This window comes from Hypanus sabinus, chromosome 9, assembly GCF_030144855.1.
Source record: "Hypanus sabinus isolate sHypSab1 chromosome 9, sHypSab1.hap1, whole genome shotgun sequence".
NCBI lineage: Eukaryota > Metazoa > Chordata > Chondrichthyes > Myliobatiformes > Dasyatidae > Hypanus > Hypanus sabinus.
In genome coordinates, this window is record NC_082714.1 from 96251062 (window position 1) to 96277552 (window position 26491).

General features: G+C 44.5%; 1 protein-coding gene across 1 annotated transcript in view; it reads right to left on the reverse strand.

Annotated features, from left to right (window-relative positions):
- The window catches only part of LOC132398883 (stereocilin-like), a 150086-nt gene extending 133180 nt beyond the window's left edge, over window positions 1-16906 (reverse strand). The window contains exon 1 of the mRNA XM_059978715.1: window positions 16677-16906. The gene's annotated coding sequence lies outside the window, so the exon portion shown is untranslated. The remainder of the gene's footprint in view (window positions 1-16676) is intronic.
- Between the last annotated feature and the right edge of the window lie 9585 nt (window positions 16907-26491).

The window sequence follows — 26491 nt, forward strand, 5'->3', positions numbered from 1 at the left end:
GAGTCTGCTTTCCTGCTGTGTACAGAAGGATTAACTCTGCCTGTTGTTTCCTGAAATTGAATATCTCCGGGTGTTTAGTATCTACAAAACTCCTGCTTATATCCCTTTCATCCATCCTCTGTCTCATTGAACATTCATTGGCCAGTTAATTATTCACTCCTAGGTGAAGAATTGAAACAGTGATTCATGAACAATACCGTCCACACCCCAGAACCCACTTGCATCCCACCAGTGGAGCCCACAAGCTCCCAACACTTTTCATAGCCAAAGGATATTCATCGCAAAACTCCTCTCTGCATGTTGACCTCACCATCTCTCACATTCATAATGCTCATTCACACAATGGCACAATACCACACCCCATGTATGCCTTAAGGAAGTGTTCACTGACACACTCACTTCTGTGCTGGCACATTCACACTCACACACACACCGACTTATTGCACTGAGTCAGGCTCACACAGATACACAACGTGCTTAGACACACTCATTGATGTACTGACACTTACTCACACTCGCACACACATTCATATAGATACACTGACACACACAGATAGACTGACATGCACATCAACACACACAGATAAAAAAAAACTTGGAGGTAAACTCACTGATGTGTTGACACTTAGATGTGTGTGCACGTACACACACACACACACACACACACACACACACACACACACACACACACACACACACACACACACACACACACACACACACACACACACACACACACACACACCACCACCACCACCACCACCACCACCACCACCACCACCACCACCCCCGACACATGCACTCACAATCACACAGGTGCACTGGCTGTAGTCACTGACACTCTGTGAAACACGGAGATACTTACAGTGACAGGCTCAGCACTATGGCCAGGTGCCCTGCCCCGAACTCCTCCCAGGCTGGAGTGAGCACAGAGACTGACGAACACAAGGTGCTAACTGGAAGCCTGTGGCAGTCCCTCCGTGCTGTCTGCAGTTGCCAGGAACAAGGCAACACAGCATGTGGGAGGGGCAATCGGTGGCACAGGAGGGATCTGGAGGAGTGATGCAGAACAACCTTTCCAATTTTAATTCTCCCAGGACAGAGGTCAGGCACACTGAAGATCCCTCCACTCTGTCCCATCACACACTCCCGGGGTCAGACACAGAGTGAAGCTCCCTTCACACTGTCTTATCACCTGCTCCTGGGGTCAGATACAGAGTGAAGCTCCCTCCACACTGTCCTATCACACAGTCCCATGGTCAGACACAGAGCGAAGCTCCCTGTACACTGTCCCATCACACACTCCCAGGGTCAGTCACGGAGTGAAGCTCCCACAGCACCGTCCCATCATACACATCATGATCAGCTACTAAAGGAAGCTCCCTCCACACCATCCCATCACACAGTCCCAGGGTCAGACACAGAGTGTAATTCCCTCTATATGTCCCATCATATAATTCTGGGGTTAGACACAGAGTGAAGCTCCCACCATCCCATCCCATCAACACATCCAAGGTCAGAAACAGAGTGAATCTCCTTCCACACTGTAGCATTACACACTCCCAGAATCACTCCCAGAGTGAAGTTCCCTCTACACTGTCCCATCACACACTCCCAGAGTCAGTCACAGAGTGAAGCTCCCTCTACACTGTCCCATCACACACTGCTGGGGTCAGATGCAGACTGAATCTCCTTCTACAGCATCCCATTACATACCCGTGGGTCCAGACACAGAGTGAAGCTCCTTCCACACTGTTCCATCGCACACTTCCAGCAGCAGGCACAGAGTGAAACCCTCAACATCATCCCATTACATAATTCCGGAGCCAGGCAAAGTGAAACGCCTGAGCTGGTATGAAAATCGAATTCTCCAACTTCCGGTAATTCCCTCCCTTTCTCTTCCCCCATCCCACTTTCACTCTGTCTCCTCTTCTAGCTGCCTATCACCTCTCTCATGATTCTGCCTTCTTCTGCTACCCATAGTTCTTTCCCCTTAGATTCCTTCTTCACCTCTCCTGCCTATCCCCTCCCTGCTTCCCCTCCCCCACCCCTTCATCTTTCCTCTGATTGGTTTTTCACCTGGCACATTCCATCCTCCCCCACCTGCTTTATAGGGCCCCTGTCCCCTCCTTCTTCAGTCCTGACAAAGGGTCTCGGCCCAAAACGTTGACTGCTCCTTTCAACGGATGCTGCCCGATCTGCTGAGTTCATCCAGCTTTTGTACGTGTTGACAGTGAAACGCCCTCTAAATCTTCCCATCACACACTGCCGGGATCAAACCTAAAATGCAGCTCCATCCACACCGTCCCAACACAAACTCCCAGGATACGACACAGAGTGAAGTTCCCACAGCACTGTCCCATCATACACTTCCGGGGTCAGACACAGGGAGAAGCTCCCTCCAAACCAACCCATCACATACCCCCAGGGTTAGACACAGAATAGAGCTCCCTATGCACCCTAGTTGCATCCTACCCACTAGGATTTCACCCACTCACCTGCACCGACAACCTTACCTGACCTAACAGTGCCCAGGAGTGATCATGGGGTTTTATTTCAAGCTGCTTACGTCAGGTGGCTGGAATGACGTCCAGGACTAGAGCTAACATGTGCAGGCAGGTCTTTGTTGCCTTGCCAACAGTCTAACTCCAGGTCCATCCACAGGGTTTCAGCTCGGATTAAATCTTTACAGGTGAGTCGGTGATTGGTAAGGGATAGGAGGAGTTCTGTTTTACCTGCTGCTTGGAGACAGCTTAAAAACTTCGATAGCAGGCTATCGCAAACATTTCTTCAGTATTGTACTGTGGATTCTGAGCTTGCCCTTTGCCGAGATTAAATTGCAGAATTATAGCAGAGGAGGGATGGGTCACCCCTTGCTGAGGAAATTAAGTGTCATTTGCATAATTGAGAGTTTTATAATGGTTAAAATGAAGGATGGAGTTACCACAAGGAAATTAACTGGGAGGGAACACACTAAATATGGAGCCAAGGGATTAGAACCATAAAGACTAAAGCCAGGACGTCTGGTGGAAGGGTGAGATGTGTTTACAGCCAAGGACTCCCTCTGCTATAAGGTGTAGAGGTTGGTGGAGGTCAGGGGCTCTTTGCAACTGTGTGAGCCAAGACTGGTTGGGTGAGTATGAAAGAGTATGGAAGGTATGTGGAGTGTTTAGGTTAATCTGGAAATGAGTCATGATCGCACTAAATTGTGGTACAAGATTAAAGGGCCAAATGGCCTGTTCCTATCCCTGCTTGACACACTGGGTGGGAGAGGATGGGCCAAATGGCCAAGTCCTGATTACATTGACCAAGAATTAAACACTTGAGGGGGCTTTTTCCATGGAGTCCCTTAACAATCCCTGTTAGCCTCCCTCCCACACTGAGCTGCCACACATCTCACCAGGTGTGTATCAGACAAGGGAACACATCCAGTGGGAGGAGGGGTCACCATTAATGGAAACATCCCAACATCTTCTCTGATGTTATATGTTTCAGGAAGATCATCTCTCATTCTCAACACCACCTCTTTTGTCAAGAAAGCATAGCGGCTCTTCCACTTCCTGAGGAGATGAGGTTAGTGAGGCTTCTCCCATGCCCCATTCTAATCAATTTTTACAGGAGCACCGTCAAGTGTCCTGACCAGCTGCATCACTGTCTGGTACACAACTAAGGCATCTGACCACAATTCCCTATAAAGGATTGCAAGGACTGCTGAGAGGGCCATCGGGGTCTCTTTTCCACTCATCAGAGATACTTATCAGGAGTGTTGTATGCGCCAAGACCTTAGCATTGTCAATGATCCATTCCATCTGTCCAACAATCTTTTTGACCCCTACCCTTAGGCAGGAGGCACCGTAGCTCTAGGACAAGAAAGGTTAGGATGGGAAACGCTTCTTTCCCCAGGCTGTGAGACTCCTGAACTCCCTGTCACCACCCAGGTCTCATCACTTATGAAGTGCCAGTAGCATTGTACTGTTTACTTTTTAACTTGTATTGTATATGCACCTTATTATTTGTTAATTTATTTGTGGCTTGTTTTGTGTGTGAGTTATGTGTACATTGTTGTGCACCTTGCTCCAGAGGAACATTGTTTCATTTGGCTGTATGCATGTGTATGGCTGAATGTCAACAAAGTTGAACTTGAACTAAGCCCCAAAGAATAACAAACAAATTCTCATCGCATCAATTAACCTTCAGTGATAGTTCTCCAAAACCAGTCACCTCCCTCACATCTCCTTCCCAGTAGGGATGCCATGTTTACAATACCTCAGTACATGTGACAATAATAACCCAATTTACTTCCACCTGTTATATTCTTGAGAAAGTCATGTTTAGCCCAACTACAGTATTGTGCTAAAGTCTTGTTCTTGCTGAGTGCTGTGGTCATCGACTCATGGAGACTCTATGGATATTGTAGTTGTCTATAGTGTTTTTATGGCAATATATAAGCGGACTTTGTTTTTGGTTTCTCTTTGCATTTTTTTTAGGAATAGTGAGCATGTTGGTAGCATTAGTATTTTGCTCTGGGTGTTGGATGTGGGAACCCTGGGGAACTTCCAGTTTCCCAGATGGCCACATCTGCTCCAGGTGCACCAAGATGCAGCTCCTGAGAGACCGTATTAGGGATCTGGAGCTGCGGCTTGATGACTTACAGCTTATTAGGGAGAGTAAACAGGAGATAGAGGGGAGCTACAGGGAATTAGTCACACTGGGACTGCAGGAGTTGGATAAGTGGGTGACAGTCAGGGAAGTGAGGGAAAGAGCTCAGATAGTAGAGAGCATCCCTGTGACCATCCCTCTCAGTAATCGTTATCTCGTTTTGAATGCAATTGAGGGCGATGACCTGACAGAGGACGATCATGGTGATCGGGTCTCTGGCACTGAGCCTGGTTCCATGGTGCAGAAGGGAAAGAGGAAGATGAGGAATGTAGTAGTCATTGGGGATTCCATAGTGAGGGAATGGTCAGGAGGTTCTGTCAGCCTGATATGGATGTGCCAATGCCATGGTGTGCTGCCTCCCAGGTGCCAGGGTACAGGATGTCTTGAATCAGGTGAAGAGTATTCTGAAGGGAAAGGGTGAACAGCCAGAAGTCTTGGTACACCTTGGTACCAATGGCATAGGTAGAAAAAGGGAGGAGGTCCTGAAGAGAGAATTCAGGGTGTTAGGTAGGAAGCTGAAAGGCAGGACCTCTAGGGTAGTAATCTCAGGATTACTGCCTGTGCCACGTGCTAGCAAGCCCAAGAATAGCATGATCAGGTGTATTAATGTGTGGCTGAGAAACTGGTGCAGGGGTCAGGGATTCAGATTCCTGGATCATTGGGGCCTCTTCTGGGGGAGGTATGGCCTGGACAAAAAGGACAGGTTACATCTGAACCCAAAGGGGTCCAATATCCTAGCAGGTGCATTTAATAGAGTTGTTAGGGAGGGTTCAAACTAATTTGGCAAGGGGATGGGAACCAGAGTGATAGGACTGAGGAAGGGGAAAACAGAAATAAATAAAGATAGCATGCAACAGAGATTATAGAAAGAACAGGCAGGAGATGAGGCTTAATCAAAGCCATTGGCATGAGTTACAGGGCAATAGAGGTGTGGTGCAGTTAAATCAGAAAGCAACAAATACTGGACTGAGAGTGTTGTATTTGAATGCACGCAGCATAAGGAATAAAATGGATGATCTTGAAATTCAGCTACAGATTGGCAAATACAACGTAGTGGCCATCTCTGAAACTTGGCTAAAGGGTGGCTGCCAGTGGGAGCTGAACATCCAAGGATATATGGTATATCGGAAAGATAGATTGGTAGGCAGAGGGAGTGGTGCGGCTCTGTGTATAAGAAATAATATTAAATCATTGGAAAGAGATGATATAGGATTGGAAGGCATAGAATGTCCAGGGGTTGAGTTAAGAAATGGCAAAAGTAAAAGGACCCTAATGGTAGCTGTACACAGGCCTCCAAACAGTAGCCGGGATGTGGATTACAAATTACAGCAGGAGATAGAAAAGGCGTGTCAGAAAGGCAATGTTATGATAATCGTTGGGGATTTTAACATGAAAGTGGACTAGGAAACCCAGGTTAGTACTGGACTCAAGAGAGAGAATTTGTAGAATGTTGAAGGTATGGTTTTTAGAACAGCTTGTTGTTGAGGCCACTAGGGGATCAGCTGTGCTGGACTGGGTATCATGCAATGATCCAGAGGTGATAACAGGGTTTAAGGTTAAAGAACCCTTAGGGAACAGTGATCACAATATAATCAAGTTCACATTGAAATCTGAGAGGGAAAAAAATAAAATCCAACATGTCGGTATTTCAGTGGAATAAAGGAAATTACAATGGCATGAGAGGGGAACTGGCCAAAGTTGACTGGAAGGGGACATTTGCAAGAAAGACAGCAGAGCAGCAATGGCTGGAGTTTCTGCAGAAAATGAGGGGAGTGCAAGATAGATACATTCCACAGTAAATACAGTAAGAAGAAATTTTCAGAGGGAAGAAGGACACTTCCGTGGAGTGACAAGTGAAATCAGAGCCAAAGTAAAAGTAAAAGAGAGGGCATACAAGGAATCCAGAGCTAATGGGAAAATAGAGGATTGGGAGGCTTTTAAAAACTTGCAGAAGGAAACTAAAAAAGTCATTCGGAAGGAAAAGATGAATTATGAGAGGAAGCTGGTGACCAATATCAAAGATACAAAAACCTTTTTTAAGTATATAAAGAGTAAAAGAGATTTGAGGGTAGATGTAGGACCAATAGAAAATGATGCTGGAGATACTGTAATGAGAGATGCAGAGATGGCAGAGAAACTGAATTTGTATTTTGCATCAGCCTTCGCAGTGGAGGACATCTGCAGTATACTGAACATTCAAGAGTGTCAGGGAAGTGAAGTTTGTGCAGTGAAAATTACTGCAGTGAGTAGGTGCTCAGGATGGATAAATCTCCTGGACCTGATGGAATGCACTCTTGGGTTCTGAAGGAAGTAGCTGGTGAAATTGCAGAGGCATTACTGATGGTCTTTCGAGAACCGATAGATTCTGACATTGTACCGGATGACTGGAAATTTACAAATGTTACTCTGCTATTTAAGAAGGGTGGGAGGCAGCAGAAAAGGAACTATAGACCTGTTAGCCTGACATCAGTGGTTGTGAAGTTGTTGGAATTGATTGTTAGGGATGAGATAACGGAGTTACTGGAGGCACATGACGAGATAGGCCAAAGCCAGCATGGTTTTCTGAAAGGAAAATCCTGCCTGACAAACCTACTGCAGTTCTTTGAGGAAATTGAAAACAGGGTAGTCAAAAGAGACTCAGTAGACATGCTGTGCTTGGATTTTCAGAAGGCTTTTGACAAGGTGCCGCACATGAGGCTGCTTAGCAAGATAAGAGCCCATGGAATTACAGGGAAATTACTAGCATGGGTAGAGCATTGGCTGGTCAGCAGAAAGCAGAAAGTGGGAATAAAGAGAGCCTATTCTGGCTGGCTGCTGGTTACCAATGGAGTTCCAAAGGGGTCGATATTGGGACCACTGCTTTTGACGATGTATGTCAATGATTTGGACTACGGTATTAATGGATCTGTGGCTAAATTTACTGATGATACAAAGATGGGTGGAGGAACAGGTAGTGTTAAGGAAACTGAGAGCCTGCAGAGAGACCTAGGTTGTTTAGGGGAATGGGCAAAGAAGTTGCAAATGAAATACAATGTTGGCAAGTGTATGGTCATGCACTTTGGTGGAAGAAATAAACAGGCGGACTATTATTTAGATGGGGAGAGAATTCAAAATGCAGAGTTGCAAAGGGATTTGGGGGTCCTTGTACAAGATACCCTATGTTAACCTCCAGGTTGAGTCGGTGGTGAAGAAGGCGAATGCAATGTTGGCATTCATTTCTAGAGGTATAAAATATAAGAGCAAAGATGCGATGTTGAGGCTCTGTAAGGCACTTGTGAGACCACTCTTGAAGTACTATGTGCAGTTTTGGACTCCTTAATTTAGAAAGGATATACTGACATTGAAGAGGGTTCAGAGAAGGTTCATGAGAATGATTCCAGGAATGAAAGGGTTACTGAATAAGGAACATCTGGCAGCTCTTGGGCTGTATTCCCTGGAATTCAGAAGAATAAGGGAGGGAAATCTCAAATAATCATTCCAAACGTTAAAAGGCCTGAACAGATTAGATATGGCAAAGTTATTTCCAATGGTAGGGAATTCTAGGACAAGAGGGTATGACTTCAGGATTGAAGGACGTCCTTTTAGAACTGAGATGCAGAGAAATTATTTTAGACAGAGGGTCACAAATCTCTGGAATTTGTTGCCACAAGCAGCTGTGGAGGCCAAGTCATTGGATGTATTTAAATAGAAAGGTTCTTGATTAGCCAGGGCATCAAAGAGTATGAGGTGAAAGCACGGGAGTGGGGATGACTGGAAGAATTGGGTCAGCCCATGATTGAATGGCGGAGCAGACTCGATGGGCCGAATTGCCTATTTCTGCTCCTATATCTTATGGTTTTATGATCTTAAATGGAACTAGGTTGCCAAGCCTTTCTTCCACGCAGATGCTGCTGCTGCCCAGGTTGGGACCCAACTGGATTCGAACTCAGGACCATCTGCCTCGAAGTCCAGTGCTGATACCACAACACCACCGGTTTGCCCAAATTTGCATATGCACACATATTGGTTGTACACATATATATAGCTAGGGTGCCTAAGAATGTTGCACAGTACTGTATTTGTCAAACGTGTTCAGGAAATTTTTGCTGCAGCTTGAGGACCTGAATTATGTGGAGTGGAAGAATGAGTTTGTAAACCTAGGGTGGGAGCTAAGGATAGGGTGGGGGAATGGTTGCATGGCATGGGTCCAGACACACCCAGCCCTGAGACACCAGGCAAAGTCCTTTCATTCCAAAACATTGGTTATTGATCATTACAGAATGTCTCTTTGGTGCGTCCTGCTCCCTCCCCTCTCCCTTCCCCTTTTCCCAACTATGATTCCATTCTCCCTGCCTCCTTCCCACTTTCACATCACAATACAGACCCATATCAGAATAAGGTTTATCATCACTCACATAGGTCCTGAAATTTGTTTTTCTCTGTGGCAGCAACACAGTGCAGTATATAAAATGAGCAGAGGACTGTGAAAATCTCTGGTACCTTAGCTATATATTTATTTATTTATTTATACGTATGCCTAAGACTTCTTCATAATACTGTAGGAGCAGAATTAGGCCATTCAGTCTATCACACCTTCTCTACCATCCCACCATACCAGCATCTCATTGATAAATACAGTACTGTGCAAATGTCTTAGGCACCCGAGCTATATATACGGTATATACCGAAGACCTTTCCACCTTATAGGCATTCCGTTGGTCAGGGTCAGCCATGGATGTGGCATCCCAGCTTTTTATGCAAGCCAGGCCAGTACGATATGGGGAGAAAGCTGTTGCAGGCTCTCCCTCTCCTGATGCATCCAAAGGAACGGCCAAGTTGGCACCAGCCGCATCGCAGGAGTTGCCAGTCAGTGTTGAATTCAACATTGGACTGCCTTAGGGACTCCAGCTCCAGATTGTTTCTTGGACTTTATTCCAGAAGCTTTCCCCAAGAGTGGGTATAGCCATAAGGCAGTGGAGGTTTGAGATGAGAGTTTTCATGACTTCCCAACTAGCTGCCCCGTGTGATAAGCAGTTTGCAATGCATTTCCCGTCTACCATGAGCTTTTACATTGTGAACAAGGCTGTCATATGGCACCTTGGCTAAATACTCTGAAATTCTAAATATACTACACATACAGTTTCCCTTCTATCGTCTCTGCATGTTATATGGTAGCAAATTTGACCAACGTGATTTTTCTTTCATAAGACCTCAACTTTTAAATTGTATAATCATTGTATGATTTCTGCTAACATAATATGTGCTATATGAGCTGTGTGTGCTTTGTAACTTGGCCCCAGAGGAAGGCTGTTTTGTTTGCCTGTATGGTTGAATGACAATTAAAGTGGAACATGAATTTGAACTTAATGAGCTTTGATTACACTTAAGCTTCTCCAAATGACTACCTATGTTTTCCTCTGATTATAGACTCTGCATCTTACCAAGAACAGATGTTCCGCTAACAGTCCTATAGTTACCTGTTTTTTGTTTTCTACTCCTCCTGAACAGTGAAGCACTGGCAATTTTCCAAATCGCTCCCTTTGTAGAATGCAGGGAGAGTTAAAAACATGTCAAACAATAGCTCCATAATGCCTGCACTTCCTGCCTTGAAAGCACGAAAGTGCAGGGGATTGAGTTCTGCAAGTGAGCAACGGGTAGAAAGAAAAAGAGCAGGGTATGGGGGTTGCAGGGAGCACTATAGGAGACTGGAAGCTATTCATAGGGGGCTAGAGATAGACAAGAGTGTACAAGCTAAATAGGATTATAGATATGGGAAGGGATTAGGGGTGGAGGTAGCTACAGATGTAGTGTATGAGCTGATAAGGTTACAGATATAAGGAGGGGAGTAAGGGCTGGATGGGGGCTACAGAGGGAGTGGTCAGTGTACAAGCTTTATAAGATTGGGGGGGTAGTGATGACTGCAGGGGACTAAGGAATTTGTAGAGAGCGTAGATTCTGGATAAAGTTACAGAATAAGGAAAGAAAGTAAGGGCTGGAGGGGCAACAGGGATAGTGGATTGTAAACACAAAGTACACTACAGATGCTGGGGTCAAAGCAGCATGTACAACACGCTGGAGGAACTCAGCAGGTCAGGCAGCATCCGTGAAAACGAGCAGTCAACGTTTCGGGCCAAGACCCTTCGTCAGGACTGAAGAGGGAGGGGGCAGGAGCCCTATACAGAAGGTGGAGGGAGGGTGGGAAGGAGAAGGCTGGTAGGTGCCAGGTGAAAAAACAATAAGGGGAAATATCAAGGGGTGGGGGAAGGGGAAGCAGGGAGGGGATGGGTAGGGAAGGTGAAGAAGGAATGTAAGGGGAAAGCACTATGGGTAGTAGAAGAAGGCAGAATCATGAGAGAGGTGATAGGCAGCTGGAAGAGAAAGCAGAGTGAAACTGGGATGGGGGAAGGAAGGGGGAGGGAATTACTGGAAGTTGGAGAATTCAATGTTCATGCCAGGGGGCTGGAGACTACCCAGACAGTATATGAGGTGTTGCTCCTCCATCCTGAGTTTGGCCTCATCATGGCAGTAGAGGAGGCCATGTATGGACATATCCAAATGGGAATGTGAAGCAGAGTTGAAGTGGGTGGCAACCGGGATATTCTGTCTGTTGTGACAGACAGAGCGGAGGTGCTCGACAAAACAATTCCCCAATCTGCGTCAGGTCTCACCGATGTAGAGGAGACTGCACCAGATACAATAGATGACCCCAACAGTCTCACAAGTGAAGTGTTGCCTCACCTGTAAGGACTGTTCGGGGCCCTGAATGGTGGTAAGAGAGGAGGTGTAGGGACAGGTGTAGCACTTACGCTTGCAGGGATAAGTGCCAGGTGGGAGATCTGTGGGGAGGGACATGTGGACCAGGGGGTAGCGGAGGGAATGATCCCTGCGGAAAGTCGAGAGGGGTAGTGGAGGGGGTACAAGCTGGATAAGGTTACTAAGATAGGGAGATGGTAAAGTTTGAGAAGGTTACAGAGATAGAGTCATAGATTCATAGAAATCTACAGCACAGAAACAAATCCTTCAGCCCATCTAGATCATGTTGAACCTAGTCCCATCGACCGGTACTTGGACTGTAGCTCTCCAGACCCCTCCCATCCATGTAATGATTCAAACTTCTCCTAAAAAAGCGGCCAGTGAGTGAGTGGGCCAGTGAAGGAGTGGAGATTTGAGGCTTTGACTAGAGAGGCTTTGACAAGAAGAGGCTGAGGATGAGCTTGTTCCCAGTTAGTCTCCTGAGACGGTGATGTGCCTCTCCTGTGAGATGTGGCAGTCTTGGGGGGAACTCCCCTCTCCCACAGAGTCACATCTGCCAGAAGTGCATGCGCCTGGGCGATCTGGAAGGCCGTGTGAGGAATCTGGGGCAGCAGCTGGATGACCTTCGACTCATAAGGGAGAATGAGGCAGTCATAGTCACACCTAGGCAGCCGGAAGCAGGTCGTTGGGTGACAGTCAGAGGGGGGAAAGTGAAGGAGAGTAGACAGGTAGTGCAGAGCACCCCAGTAGCCATTCCCCTGAATAATAAGTTTACCATCCTGGATGCTGTTGGTGAAGACGACCAACCAGGTGTGAGCCACGGTGGCAGGGCCTCTGGCACTGTGTCTGACCCTGTGGTGCAGAAGGATGGGACGGAGAAGAGGAGAGCTGTCGTCATTGGAGAATCTATTGTCAGGGGAGCAGACAGGAGATTTTGTGGACATGAGAAGGAAACCCGTATGGTCTGTTGCCTCCCAGGTGCCAGGGTCCGGGATGTCTCTGACCAGGTGCATGACATCCTGGTACAAGAAGGAAAGCAACCAGAAGTCGTGATACATGTTGGGAGCAATGACATAGGCAGGAAGAGGGATGAGGTCCTGAAGTGTGAGTTTTGAGAACTAGGCAGAAGGCTGAAGAACCGGACCTCAAGGGTGGCATTCTCAGGATTGCTGCCAGTGCTATGTTATACTGATGGTAAGAATTGCAGGAGATGGCAGTTGAATGTATGGCTGAGAAGTTGGTGCAGGGGGCAGGGTTTTAGATTTTTGGACCATTGGGATCTCTTCTGGGGAAGGTGGGACCTGTACAGATTGTACAGAGTGCACCTGAACTCGAGAGGGAGAAATATCCTTGCTGGTAGGTTTGCTAGCATGGTTCGGGAGGGTTTAAACTAATTTGCAAGGGGGACGGGACCTGGAGCGATAGAGCAATGAAAGAACTACATGGAGTAAACCAGATCTAACATACAGAGAGGCTTTGAGGAAAGAACAACAGAATATAAAGGTAGTAAGGTAGAAGGGCTAAAGTGTGTGTACTTCAATGCAAGAAGCATCAGGAACAAAGGTGATGAACTGAGAGCTTGGATACGTACATGGAATTATGATGTAGTGGTCATTATGGAGACTTGGCTGGCATCAGGGCAGGAATGGATTCTCAATATTCCTGGATTTCAGTGCTTTAAAAGGGATAGAGAGGGGGGAAAAAGGGGAGGAGGGGAGGCATTACTGGTTAGGGATACTATTACAGCTGCAGAAACGGTGAGTAATGTAGCAGGATCCTCCTTTGAGTCAGTATGGGTGGAAGTTAGGAACAGGAAAGGAGCAGTTACTCTACTGGGGGTATTCTATAGGCCCCCTGGTAGCAGCAGAGATACCGAGGAGCAGATTAGAAGGCAGATTTTGGAAAAGTGCAAAAATAACAGGGTTGTTAACATGGGTGACTTTAACTTCCATAATATTGATTGGCACTTGATTAGTTCCAAGGGTTTAGATGGGGCAGAGTTTGTTAAGTGTGTCCAGGATGGATTCCTGTCACAGTATGTTGACAGACCGACTAGGGGGAATGCTATACTGGATCTTAGTATTAGGTAACGAACTGGGTTGGGTCACAGATCTGTCAGTGGGTGAGCATCTGGGGGACAGTGATCATCACTCCCTGACCTTTGGCATTATCATGGAAAAGGATAGAATCAGAGAGGACAGGAAAATTTTTAATTGGGGAAGGGCAAATTATGAGGCTATAAGGCTAGAACTTGCAGGTGTGAATTGGGATGATGTTTTTGCAGGGAAATGTACTATGGACATGTGGTCGATGTTTAAGGATCTCTTGCAGGATGTTAGAGATAAATTTGTCCTGGTGAGGAAGATAAAGAATGGTAGGGTGAAGGAACCATGGGTGACAAGTTAAGTGGAAAATCTAGTCAGGTGGAAGAAGGCAGCACACATGAGGTTTAGGAAGCGAAGATCAGATGGGTCTATTGATGAATATAAGGGAGCAAGAAAGGAGCTTAAGTAGGGGCTGAGAAGAGCAAGAAAGGGGCATGAGGCCTTGGCGAGTAGGGTAAAGGAAAATCCCAAGGCATTCTTCAATTATGTGAGGAACAAAAGGGTGACAGGAGTGAAGGTAGGACCGATTAGAGATAAAAGTGGGATGATGTTCCTGGAGGCTGTGGAAGTGAGCGAGGTCCTCAATGAATACTTCTCTTTGGTATTCACCACTGAGAGGGAACTTGATGACGGTGAGGACAATATGAGTGAAGTTGATGTTCTGGAGCATGTTGATATTAAGGAAGAGGAGGTATAGGAGTTGTTAAAATACATTAGGATGGATAAGTCCCCAGGGCCTGACAGAATATTCCCCAGACTGCTCCACGAGGCAAGGGAAGAGATTGCTGAACCTCTGGCTAGGATCTTTATGTCCTCATTGTCCACGGGAATGGTACCAGAGGATTGGAGGGAGGCGAATGTTGTCCTCTTGTTCAAAAAAGGTAGTAGGGATAGTCCAGGTAATTTTAGACCAGTGAGCCTTACGTCTGTGGTGGGAAAGCTGTTGGAAAAGATTCTTAGAGATTGGATCTACGGGCATTTAGAGAATCATGGTCTGATCAGGGACAGTCACCATGGCTTTGTAAAGGGCAGATCATGCCTAACAAGCCTGATAGAGTTCTTTGAGGAGGTGACCAGGCATATAGATGAGGGTAGTGCAGTGAATGTGATCTACATGGATTTTAGTAAGGCATTTGACAAGGTTCCACACAGTAGGCTTATTCAGAAAGTCAGAAGGCAGATCCAGGGAAGTTTGGCCAGGTGGATTCAGAATTGGCTTGCCTGGAGAAGGCAGAGGGTCATGGTGGAGGGAGTACATTCAGATTGGAAGGTTGTGACTAATGGTGTCCCACAAGGATCTGTTCTGGGACCTCTACTTTTTGTGATTTTTATTAACAACCTGGATGTGGGTTGGCAAGTTTGCAGACAACACAAAAGTTGGTGGTGGTGTGGATAGTGTGGAGGATTGTCGAAGATTTCAGAGAGACATTGATAGGATGCAAAACTGGGCTGAGAAGTGGCAGATGGAGTTCAACCCAGAGAAGTGTGAGGTGGTACATTTTGGAAGGACAAACTCCAAGGCAGAGTACAAAGTAAATGGCAGGATACTTGGTAGTGTGGAGGAGCAGAGGGATCTGGGGGTACATGTCCACAGATCCCTGAAAGTTGCCTCACAGGTAGATAGGGTAGTTAAGAAAGCTTATGGGGTGTTAGCTTTCATAAGTTGAGGGATAGAGTTTAAGAGATGCAATGTATTGATGCAGCTCTATAAAACTCTAGTTAGGCCACACTTGGAGTACTGTGTCCAGTTCTGGTCGCCTCACTATATGAAGGATGTGGAAGCATTGGAAAGGCTACAGAGGAGATTTACCAGGATGCTGCCTGGTTTAGAGAGTATGGATTATGATCAGAGATTAAGGGAGCTAGGGCTTTACTCTTTGGAGAGAAGGAGGATGAGAGGAGACATGATAGAGGTGTACAAGCTATTAAGAGGAATAGACAGAGTGGACAGCCAGCACCTCTTCCCCGGGGCACCATTGCTCAGTACAAGAGGACATGGCTTTAAGGTAAGGGGAGGGAAGTTCAAGGGGAATATTAGAGGGAGGTTTTTCACTCAGAGAGTGGTTGGTGCGTGGAATGCACTGCCTGAGTCAGTGGTGGAGGCAGATACACTAGTGAAGTTTAAGAGACTACTAGTCAGGTATATGGAGGAATTTAAGGTGGGGAGGTTATATGGGAGGCAGGGTTTGAGGGTCGACACAACATTGTGGGCCGTAAGGCCTGTAATGTGCTGTACTATTCTATGTTCTAATTGTTGAAATCAAAATCACATCCACAACTTGCAGCATGCTCCATACACCTACCGCCATCTGAAAAATCTCCCCTCATGTTCCCTTCAAACATTTCACCTTTCACCCTGATCCCATCATCTCTAGTTGTTGTCGCGCCCAACCTCAGTGAAAAAACCTACTTGCATTTACGTTATGTATACCCTTCATAATTTTGTGTACCTCTATCAAATCTCCTCTCAGTCTTCTATATTACAGGGAATAAAGTTCTAACCTATTCTATCTTACAGATCCTCCAATCCTGGCAAAATCTTTGTAAATTTTCTCTGCACTCTTTCAATCTTATTTACATCTTTCCTGTTGGTAGGTGACCAAAATTGCACACAATACTCCAAATTAAGTCTCACCAACCTCTTATACAACTTTAACATAACTCCCCATCTCCTGTACTCATAACATTGATTTAGTAAGGCCAATATGCCAAAAGTTTTTTTAATGACTCTACCTGAATTATGGACCTGTATTACCAAATCTTTTTGTCTTCCTCACTATTCAGTGCCCTACCATTCACTATGTAAGGTCTACTGGTGCTCCCAAAGTGCAACACCGCCACACTTATTTGCACTAAATTCCATCTGCCACTTTGCAACCCTTTTCATCAGCTGGTCCAGATCTCACTGCAAGCTTTGATAGTCCTCCTTACAGTCCACTGTACACCCGATCTTTCTGTCATCTGCATATTTGCTGATCTAGCTAACCACAGCTACAATTTGTGCAAAGCTATCAAGGCTACGAAAAATACAGGGACAAGATTGAGTCATGATTCACTACGAATAGCGCACGTGACTCGTGGCAAGAGTTGCATACCAGCACAGACTTCAAAGCCAAATGCAGTGGTGCCGCCAACATTGCGACCTCTCTCCCAGATGAGCTCAGTCACTTTTACACTCACCTCGATGTTGCTGAATCAGAGCCTCAGAGGAAAGCCACTGCTACAACCTGCAACCTGGTCATCCCTGAGGTTGAGGTACGGAGATGTTTCCAACGAGTAGACAGTCACAAGGCTGTGGGACCGGATGGCATCCCAAGGCAAGTACTCAGGATGTGTGCGGCACAGCTGGCAGGAGGGTTTACTGACACTTTTAATCTCTCCCTCTCTCTCTGTCCTCCTGCTTCAAATTATCCACTATTGACCCTGTACCAAAAAAGACCAAGGTAACATGTCAGAACAAATGGCATCCTGTCGCACTCACCTCAATAATAAGCAAATGCTTTGAGTGGCTGGTCAAGGACTACATCTGCAGCATGCTCTGGACCCTCTACAATTCGCCTACTGACAACTGATCAACAGATGACGCAATAACCACAGCTCTACACACTGTCCTTACACATCTGGAGAGAAGGATGCTTATGTGAGAATGCTGTTCTTGGACTACAGTCCAGCATTCAACACCATAGTTCCTTTCAGGCTCAACAGGAAGGCTCAGAGACCTCAGTCTTGACCCTGCCCTCTGCAACTGGATCCTGGACTTCTTATCAGATCGCCGGCAAGTGGTAAGAGTGGGCTCCCTCACCCCTCTGACTATCACACAGGTGCCCCTCAGGGCTATGCGCTTAAACCCCCCTCCTTTACTCCCTGTATACCCATGTCGCCACCCATATCTCCAATCTGCTAATTAAATTTGCTGACGATACTATATCGATTGGGCTAACCTCAAACAATAACGAGGTGGCCTACAGGGAAGAAGTCATCTCTCTGACACAGTGGTGTCAAGAAAACAACCTCTCCCTCAATGTTGCAAAAACAAAGGAGCTGGTTGTGGACTACAGGAGGAATGGAGACGGGCTAACGCCTATTGACATCAATGGATCTGGGGCTGAGAGGGTGACCAGCTTCAAGTTCCTCGGCATCCACATAACTGAAGACCTCACGTGGTCTATGCACACCAGCTCAATGGTGAAAAGGGCACAACAGCGCCTCTTTCACCTTAGATGGTTGAGGAAGTTTGGTATGGGCCCCCAGATCCTAAGAACTTTCTACAGGGGCACATTTGAGAGCATCCTGACTGGCTGCACCACTGCCTGGTATGGGAACTGTACTTCCCTTAATCATAGGACCCTGCAGAGAGTGGTGGCGCAGCCAAGCGCATCAGTAGTTGTGAACTTCCCATGATTCAGGACATTTACAAAGACAAGTGTAAAAAAAAAGCCCCAAAAGGTCATTGGGGAGTCAAGTCACCTCAACCACAACCTTTCCTGCTGATACCATCCAGGAAATGCTACTGCAGCATAAAAGCCAGAACCAACAGGCTCCGGGTCAGATTCTTCTAGCAGGCCATCAGACTGATGAACTCACGCTGATTTGAGTGCATTTCTATGTTACGTTAACTGTTCTATTTATTATAAATTACTATGATTTCACATTGCACATTTAGACAGAGACCTAAAATAAAGATTTTTACTCCTCATGTATGTGAAGGATGTAAGAAATAAAGTCAATTCAATTCAATTCATATTATTATCTAGATTATTGATATAGATGATAAACAACAATGGACCCAGCACTGACAGCTGTAACAAACCACTAGTGAGAGCAACCATACTACCACTCTCTGGCTTCTCCCACAAAGTCAATGTCTAATCCAATTTACTACCTCATCTTGAACGCCAAGCAACTGAACCTTCTAGATAAATCTCCCATGCAGGACCTTGGCAAATACCTTGCTGAAGTCCATGTAGACATCCACTGCCTTGCCTTCATCAACATGTTTACTGATAACTTCCTCAAAAGTCTTTAAAAGATTGATTAGACACAACTTACCATGCCCAAAGCCTAATCAGTCCTTGTAAATCCGAATATCTGCTCCCTTAGAATACCTTCCAATGACTTTCACACTACTGATGTCAGGCTCACTTGCCTATAATTTCCTGCTTTATTCTTAAAGCCTTTCTTAAACAGCGAAATAGCATTAGCTGTCCTCCAGTACCTCACCTATTACTGAGGATGATTTAAATATCTCTGCTTGGGGCTCTGCAATTTCTGTATTTGTCTCCCACAGGGTTCAAGGAAACACCTTGTTAGGACCTAGGGCTTTGTCCACCCTAATTTGTCTCAAGATAGCAAACACCTCCTTCTCTGAAATCTGCACAGGATCCATAACCTTGCTGCTGCTTTGCCTCGGTTCTATAGATTCAATGTCCATCTCCCAAGAAAATACAGATACAAAAAAATCACTTGCAATTGCCAGTCAGCAAGAAATAACAGATTGTACATTGCATACAATTTTTTAAAAAGTATTTTTACAAATTTCAACTTTTCTGACAGTAGGGAAAGAAAGAGAAAAAGATAATAAGGGTCCATTACAGTTAACCCAGTCCAAGTGTGTACTTAAGTTGTTTTTAACTCACACATTGGAACCATGGTCTGTGTGAAAGCACACCATTTTCTGAATATCACTTGAAATCTATCTCAAACAAACAGGCTCCCCCCACGGGCATATTGGTCCTTCCTCCTTGAAGCCATTCATCCACACAAAGCACCTTGTGCAACAGGGTCAGCATCCTCAGTTGTCTTCCTTCCTGCACTCAGCCCATAACCCTCCATTCCTTTCCTGTCCATATACCTATCCAATTTTACTTTAAATGACAATACCAAACCTGTCTCTACCACTTCTACTGGAAGCTCGTTCCACACAGCTACCACTCTCTGAGTAAAGAAATTCCCCCTCATGTTACCCCTAAACTTTTGCCCCTTAACTCTCAACTCATGTCCTCTTGGTTGAATCTCCCCTACTCTCATTGAAAAAAGCCTATCCACGTCAACTCTATCTATCCACCTCATAATTTTAAATACCTTTATCAAGTCCCCCCTCAACCTTCTATGCTCCAAAGAACAAAGACCTAACTTGTTCAACCTTCCTCTGCAACTTAGGTGCTGAAACCCAGGTAACATTCTAGTAAATCTCCTCTGTACTCTCTCTATTTTGTTGACATCTTTCCTATAATTCGGTGACCAGAACTGTGCACAATACTCCAAATTTGGCCTCACCAATGCCTTGTACAATTTTAACATTACATCCCAACTCCTATACTCAATGCTCCGATTTATAAGGGCCGGCATACCAAAAGCTTCCTTCACCACCCTATCCACATGAAATTCCACCTTCAAGGGATTATGCATCATTATTCCTAGATCACTCTGTTCTACTGCATTCCTCAATGCCCTACTATTTACCATGTATGCCCTATTTTAATTAGTCCTACCAAAGTGTAGCACCTTACACTTATCAGCATTAAACTCCATTTGCCATCTTTCAGCCCACTCTTCTAACTGGCCTAAATCTCTCTGCAAGTTTTAAAAACCTACTTCATTATCCACCTATCTTAGTATCATCTGCATACTTACTAATCCAATTTACCACCCCATCATCCAGATCATTAATGTATATGACAAACGACATTGGACCCAGTATAGATCCCTGAGGCACACCACTAGTCACCAGCCTCCAACCTAACAAATAATTATCCACCACTACTCTCTGGCATCTCCCATCCAGCCACTGTTGAATCCATTTCACTACTTCAATATTAATACCCAACGATTGAACCTTCCTAACTAACCTTCCATGTGGAACCTTGTCAAAGGCCTTACTGAAGTCCATAAAGACAACCTCCACTGCTTTACCCTCGTCAATTTTCCTAGTAACCTCTTCAAAAAAATCAATAAGATTTTTCAAACATGACCTTTCACACACAAATCCAGGTTGACTGTTCCTAATCAGACCCTGTCTATCCAGGTAATTATATATACCATCTCTAAGAACACTTTCCATTAAATTACCCACCACTGACGTCAAACTTACAGGTCGATAATTGCTAGGTTTACTCTTAGAACCCTTTTTAAACAATGGAACTACATGAGCAATACGCCAATCCTCTGGCACCATCCCAGTTTCTAATGATATTTGAAATATTTCTGTCAGAGCCCCTGCTATTTCTACACTAACTTCCCTCAAGCTCCTAGGGAATATCCTGTCAGGACCTGGAGATTTATCCACTTTTATATTCTTTAAAAGTGCCAGTACTTCCTCTTCTTTAATCATCATAGTTTCCATAACTACCCTACTTGGTTCCCTTACCATACACAATTCAATATCCTTCTCCTTAGTGAATACTGAAGAAAAGAAATTGTTCAAAATCTCCCCCATCTCTTTTGGCTCTGCACATAGCTGTCCACTCTGATTCTCTAAGGGAACAATTTTATCCCTCACTATCCTTTTGCTATTAATATAACTGTAGAAACCCTTTGGATTTATTTTCACCTTACTTGCCAAAGCAACCTCATATCTTCTTTTAGCTTTTCTAATTTCTTTCTTAAGATTCTTTTTACATTCTTTATATTCCTCGAGCACCTCATTTACTCCACACTGCCAATATTTATTATAGATCTCCTTCTTTTTCTGAACCAAGCTTCCAATATCCCTTGAAAACTATGGCTCTCTCAAACTTTTAACCTTTCCTTTCAACCTAATAGGAATATAAAGATTCTGTACCCTCAAAATTTCACCTTTAAATGACCTCCATTTCTCTTTTACACCCTTCCCATAAAACAAATTGTCCCAATCCACTCCTTCTAAATCCTTTTGCATCTCCTCAAAGTTAGCCTTTCTCCAATCAAAAATCTCAACCTTGGGTCCAGTCCTTTTCTTCTCCATAATTATATTGAAAATAATGGCCTTGTGATCACTGGACCAGAAGTGCTCCCCAACACATACCTCCGTCACCTGACCTATCTCATTCCCTAACTGGAGATTCAAAACTGCCCCTTCTAACTATCCTGCACACATTTTACAAACTCCAAACCATCCAGCCCTTTTACAGTATGGGCTTCCCAGTCTATGTGTGGAAAATTAAAATCTCCCACAATCACAACCTTGTGCTTACTACAAATATATGCTATCTCCCTACAAATTTGCTCCTCCAATCCTCACTTCCCATTAGGCGGTCTACTATACACCCCTATAAGTGTTACTACACCTTTCCCATTCTCAATTCCACCCAAATAGCCTCCCTAGATGAGCCCTGTAAACTATCCTGCCAAAGTACCACTGTAATTTTCTCTGACAAGCAATGCAACACCTCCCCCTCTTGCCCCTCCAATTCTATCACACCTGAAGCAACAAAATCCAGGAATATTTATTTGCCAATCACACCCCTCCTGCAACCATGTTTCACAAATAGCTACAACATCATATTTCCAGGTATCAATCCACGCTCTAAGCTCATCCACCTTTCTTACAATGCTCCTAGCACTAAAATAGATGCATTTAAAACTCTTCACCTCTTACTCTCCTTTTATCCCTAATGGCGCAAGCAACTTTATTATCTTTTACTTCCTTCTCCCCTTCATCTTCGGTCTGAGTGCTCCCCTTCTCTGTCACCTGTCTATCCTCTCTCATACACTGTCTACTAGCTTTCTCTATTTGTGACCTAACCTCTTCTCTCCCAGTCTCTTCAATTTGATTCCCACCCCCCCCCCCAACCATTCTAGTTTAAAGTCTCTCCAGTAGCCTTTGCAAATCTCCCTGCCAGGATATTGGTCTCCCTAGGATTCAAGTGCAACCCATCCTTTTTGACCATATCACCAGCATATGTCAAAATAATGCAATGCCTTATTATATATGCAATATATACAATGCATGATAATCTAGAAAAACAATAGGTACATCATCAATTACAGTTTATATATACACACACACACACACACACACACACACACATACACACACACACACATACACCACATATATCATAGTTCAATTAAGAATAGTGCAAAACAGAAATAACAATTTTTTTAAAGTGAGATAGTGTTCATGGGTTCAATGTCCAATTAGGAATCAAATGGCAGAAGGGAAGAAGCTGTTCCTGAATCACTGAGTGTGTACCTTCAGGCTTCTGTACTTCCTTCTTTGTGGTAACAATGAGAATAGGGCTTGTCCTGGGTGATGGGGGTCCTTAATAGTGGACACCTCCTTTCTGAGGCACTTTTCCTTGAAGATGTTTGATAGCATGAGCCTAGTACCCAAGATTGAGCTGAATAATTTTACAACTTTCTGTAGCTTCTTTCAATCCCATGCAGTCACCTCCCACTCCCATACCAGACAGTAACGCATGATCTCCATGATACATCTGCAGAAGGTTTTGACTGTTTTAGGTGACAAACTAAAATTCCTAAACACTTAGTGAAATATAGCTGCTGTCTTTCCTTCTTTATAGATTAGATCCTCAGAGATCTTGACACCAAGAACTTGAAATTGCTCACTCTTTCCACTTCTGTTCACTCTACGATGATTGGTTCACGTTCCCTTATCAACCCTTTCTGAAGTCCACAATCAGCTCTTTGGCATTACTGACCTTGAGTGCAAGGTTGTTGTTAAACACTGATCTATACTCAGTAAACAGCATCCTGACAAAGGTGATATAAGGTCATCCATTGTCCGGGTGATCTAAGGTCACCTGAAGAGCCATTGAGATTGCATCTGCTGTAAACCTATTACTGTGACAGGCAAATTGCAGTGGGTCCAGGTCCTTGCTGAGGCAGGAGTTGATTCTAGCTATGACCAACCTCTCAAAGCATTTCATCACTGTAGATGTGAGTGCTACTGGACAATAATCACTCTACTCTTCTTAGGCTCTGGTATAATTGTAGCCATTTTGAAGCAGGTGGGAACTTCCAACTATAGCACGAGAGGTTGAAGATATTCTTGAATACATCTGTGAGTTGGTTGGCACAAGTTTTCAGAGCCTTATGATGTACTCCTCGCCACTTTGCAAGTTGTCACTCTCCTGAAAGACAGCTTGATATCTGCCTCCAAGACAGAGATCACTGGGTGCAGCAGGGATCTTCACATCTGTAATTATATTCTCCCTTTCAAAGCGAGAATGGAAGGCATTGAGCTCACCGGGTAGTGAAGCATCATTACTATTGGGTTTTGCTTGTAGGAAGTAATGTCCTGCAAACCCTGCCAGAGTTGATGTGCATCTGATGTTGCCACCAAACTCACTCGGAATTGTTTCCTCACTCTTGAAATAAACCTCCGCAAGTCATACCTGGTTTTCTTGTACAGACATATGTCACCAGATTTAAATGCCACTGATCTAGCTCTCAGCAAACAACAAAATTCTTGGTTCATCCAGAACTTTGGGTTTGGGAAAGTACAGCAAGTTTTCATAGGCACACACTTATCAACAAGTGTAGGCATGGAATAGCACAGTAAGCACTCTTGATCTTAGTGTAACAGTGGTCTATTGTGTTGTTTTCTTTGGTACCACAAGTAATTTGTTGATGATAATTATTTAGTCACTTTTTCAAGCTGGCCTGATTAAAATCATCAAAAATGTGGTGAAGGCATCAGGGTGTGCTGTTTCATGCATGCTGATCCCATTGCTCAGATTGTCTAGAGCCTGCTTGATACTGGCCTAAGGTGGAATATACACAGCTACCAAAATGATCGCTGGAATCTCCCGCGGCAGGTAAAATGGCCGATGCTTCATTGCAAGATAATCCAGACATTCAAGACATTCTACAAGTTCTCTCACTTGGGATCCAGCATCATCCTGAATTTCCCAATATGCCTACACATTGAAATCCCCCGTGACTATTGTAACAATGTCCTTTTGACATGCCTTTTCTATTTCCCATTGTAATTTGTAGCCGACATCCTCACTACTGTTCGGAGGGCTATATACCGTACAACTCACATTAGGATATTTTTAACCTTGCAGTTTAACACTACCCACGATGATTTTGCACCCTTTAGCTGTCCTGATTTCTTTCTTGTGTTCTCTTGCGTTTCTTATAGTCAAGTGCCTCATTTGTTCCTACCTACCTATACTTGCTTTTATTCTTAACCAGGCCCTCAATATCTCTCAAAAAACAATATTTCCTAAATCTATTATCTTTGCCTTTTATTCTGACAGGCACATACAAGCTTTGTACTTCAAATTTTCACTTTTGAAGACATTCCAATTACCAAGTACACCTTTGTCAGAAAACAGCCTGTCCCAATCCACACTTGCCAGATCTTTTCTGATAACATCAAAATTGGTGTTTTTCCAACTTAGAATCTCAAGCCAAAGACCAGACCTATCTTTTTCCATAATTACTTTCAAACAATGGCATTATGATTACAGGATGCAAAGTGTTCCCCTGCACAAATTTTGTCACCTGCCCTATCACATTCCTAATAGGAGATCAAGCACTTTCTCCCATTGGGACTTCTATGCACCAATTAATAACTGTCTTCACAAACACAAAGAAATCTGCAGATGCTGGAAATCCAAGCAACTCACACAAAATGCTGGAGAAACTCAGCAGGCCAGGCAGCATTTATGGAAAAGAGTAAACCGTTGACGTTTCTAGCTGAGAACTTCATCAGGACTGGGGAGAAAAAAAGATGAGAAGTCAGAATAAGAAGGTGGGGTAGGGATGGGGGGGGGGAGAAGAAGGACAAAAGAGTAGATGATAGGTGAAATTGGGAGGGGTGGATGAAATAAAGAGCAGGGAGTTAGGATGGTGAAAGAGATAAAGGGCTGGACAAGGGGGAATTTGACAGGGGAGGGTTGAAGACCGTGTAAGAATGAGAAGGGAGAGGAGCATCAGAGTGAGGTGATGGGTAGGCAAGAAGATAAGATGAGAGAGGGAAATAGGAATGTGGGAATGGTGAATTGGGGGTTGGGGGACAATTACTGAAGTTTGAGAAATTGATATTCATGCCACCAGGTTAGAGGCTACACAAATGAAATACAAGGCGTTGCTTCTCCAACCTGATTGACATCTGACCATAAGACAATAAGATATACTGTATAAGCGAAATTCTGCCATTTGGTCCTTCCAGTCTGCCTGCCATTTCATCACAGCTGATCCCATTTTCCTCTCAACCCCACTCTCTTGCCTTCTCCCCAAATCCTTTGAAGCCCTGACCAATCAGGTATCAACCTTTGCCTTAAATATATATAAAGGCTTCCACAACTGCTTGGGGCAAAGAATTTCACAGATTCATCACTCTCTGGTGAAAGAAATTCCTCCTCATCTCCGTTCTAAAAGAACTTCCCTCTATACTGAGGCTGTGTTCTCTGGTCTTAGACTCTCACACCACAGGAAACATCCTCTCCACATCCACTCTAGCGAGGCCTTTCACCATTCAATAGGTTTCAATGACGTCACCCCCTCATTCTTCTGAATTCCACTGAATATAGGCTCAGAGCCTTCAAACGCTCTTCATATGACAAGCCATTTTATCCTGGATCATTTTCATGAAATTCTCTTAAACCCTCTCCAGTTTCAGCACAACATTTCTAAGAGACCTAGGACTGCTCACAATACTCCAAGTGAGGCCTCACTAGTACTTTATAAAGTCTCAACATTACAACCTTGCCTTTATATTCTAGTCCTCTTAAAATTAATGCTAATATCACATCTGCCTTCCTCGCCACAGACTCAGCTGCAAATTAACCTTTAGGGAATTCTTTACAAGGATTCCCAAGTCCCTTTACGCCTCAGTTTTTGTATTATCTCTCCAATTAGCAAATAGTCAACACTTTCATTTCTTCAACCAATGTGGATGACTATACATTTACTGACACTATATTCCATCTGCCACTTCTTTGCCTGTCCTCCTGATTTGTCCAGGTAGCCTCTCTACTTCCTCAAATCTACCTGCCTCTCCACCTATCTTCATATCATCTGCAAACTTTGCAACAAAGCCA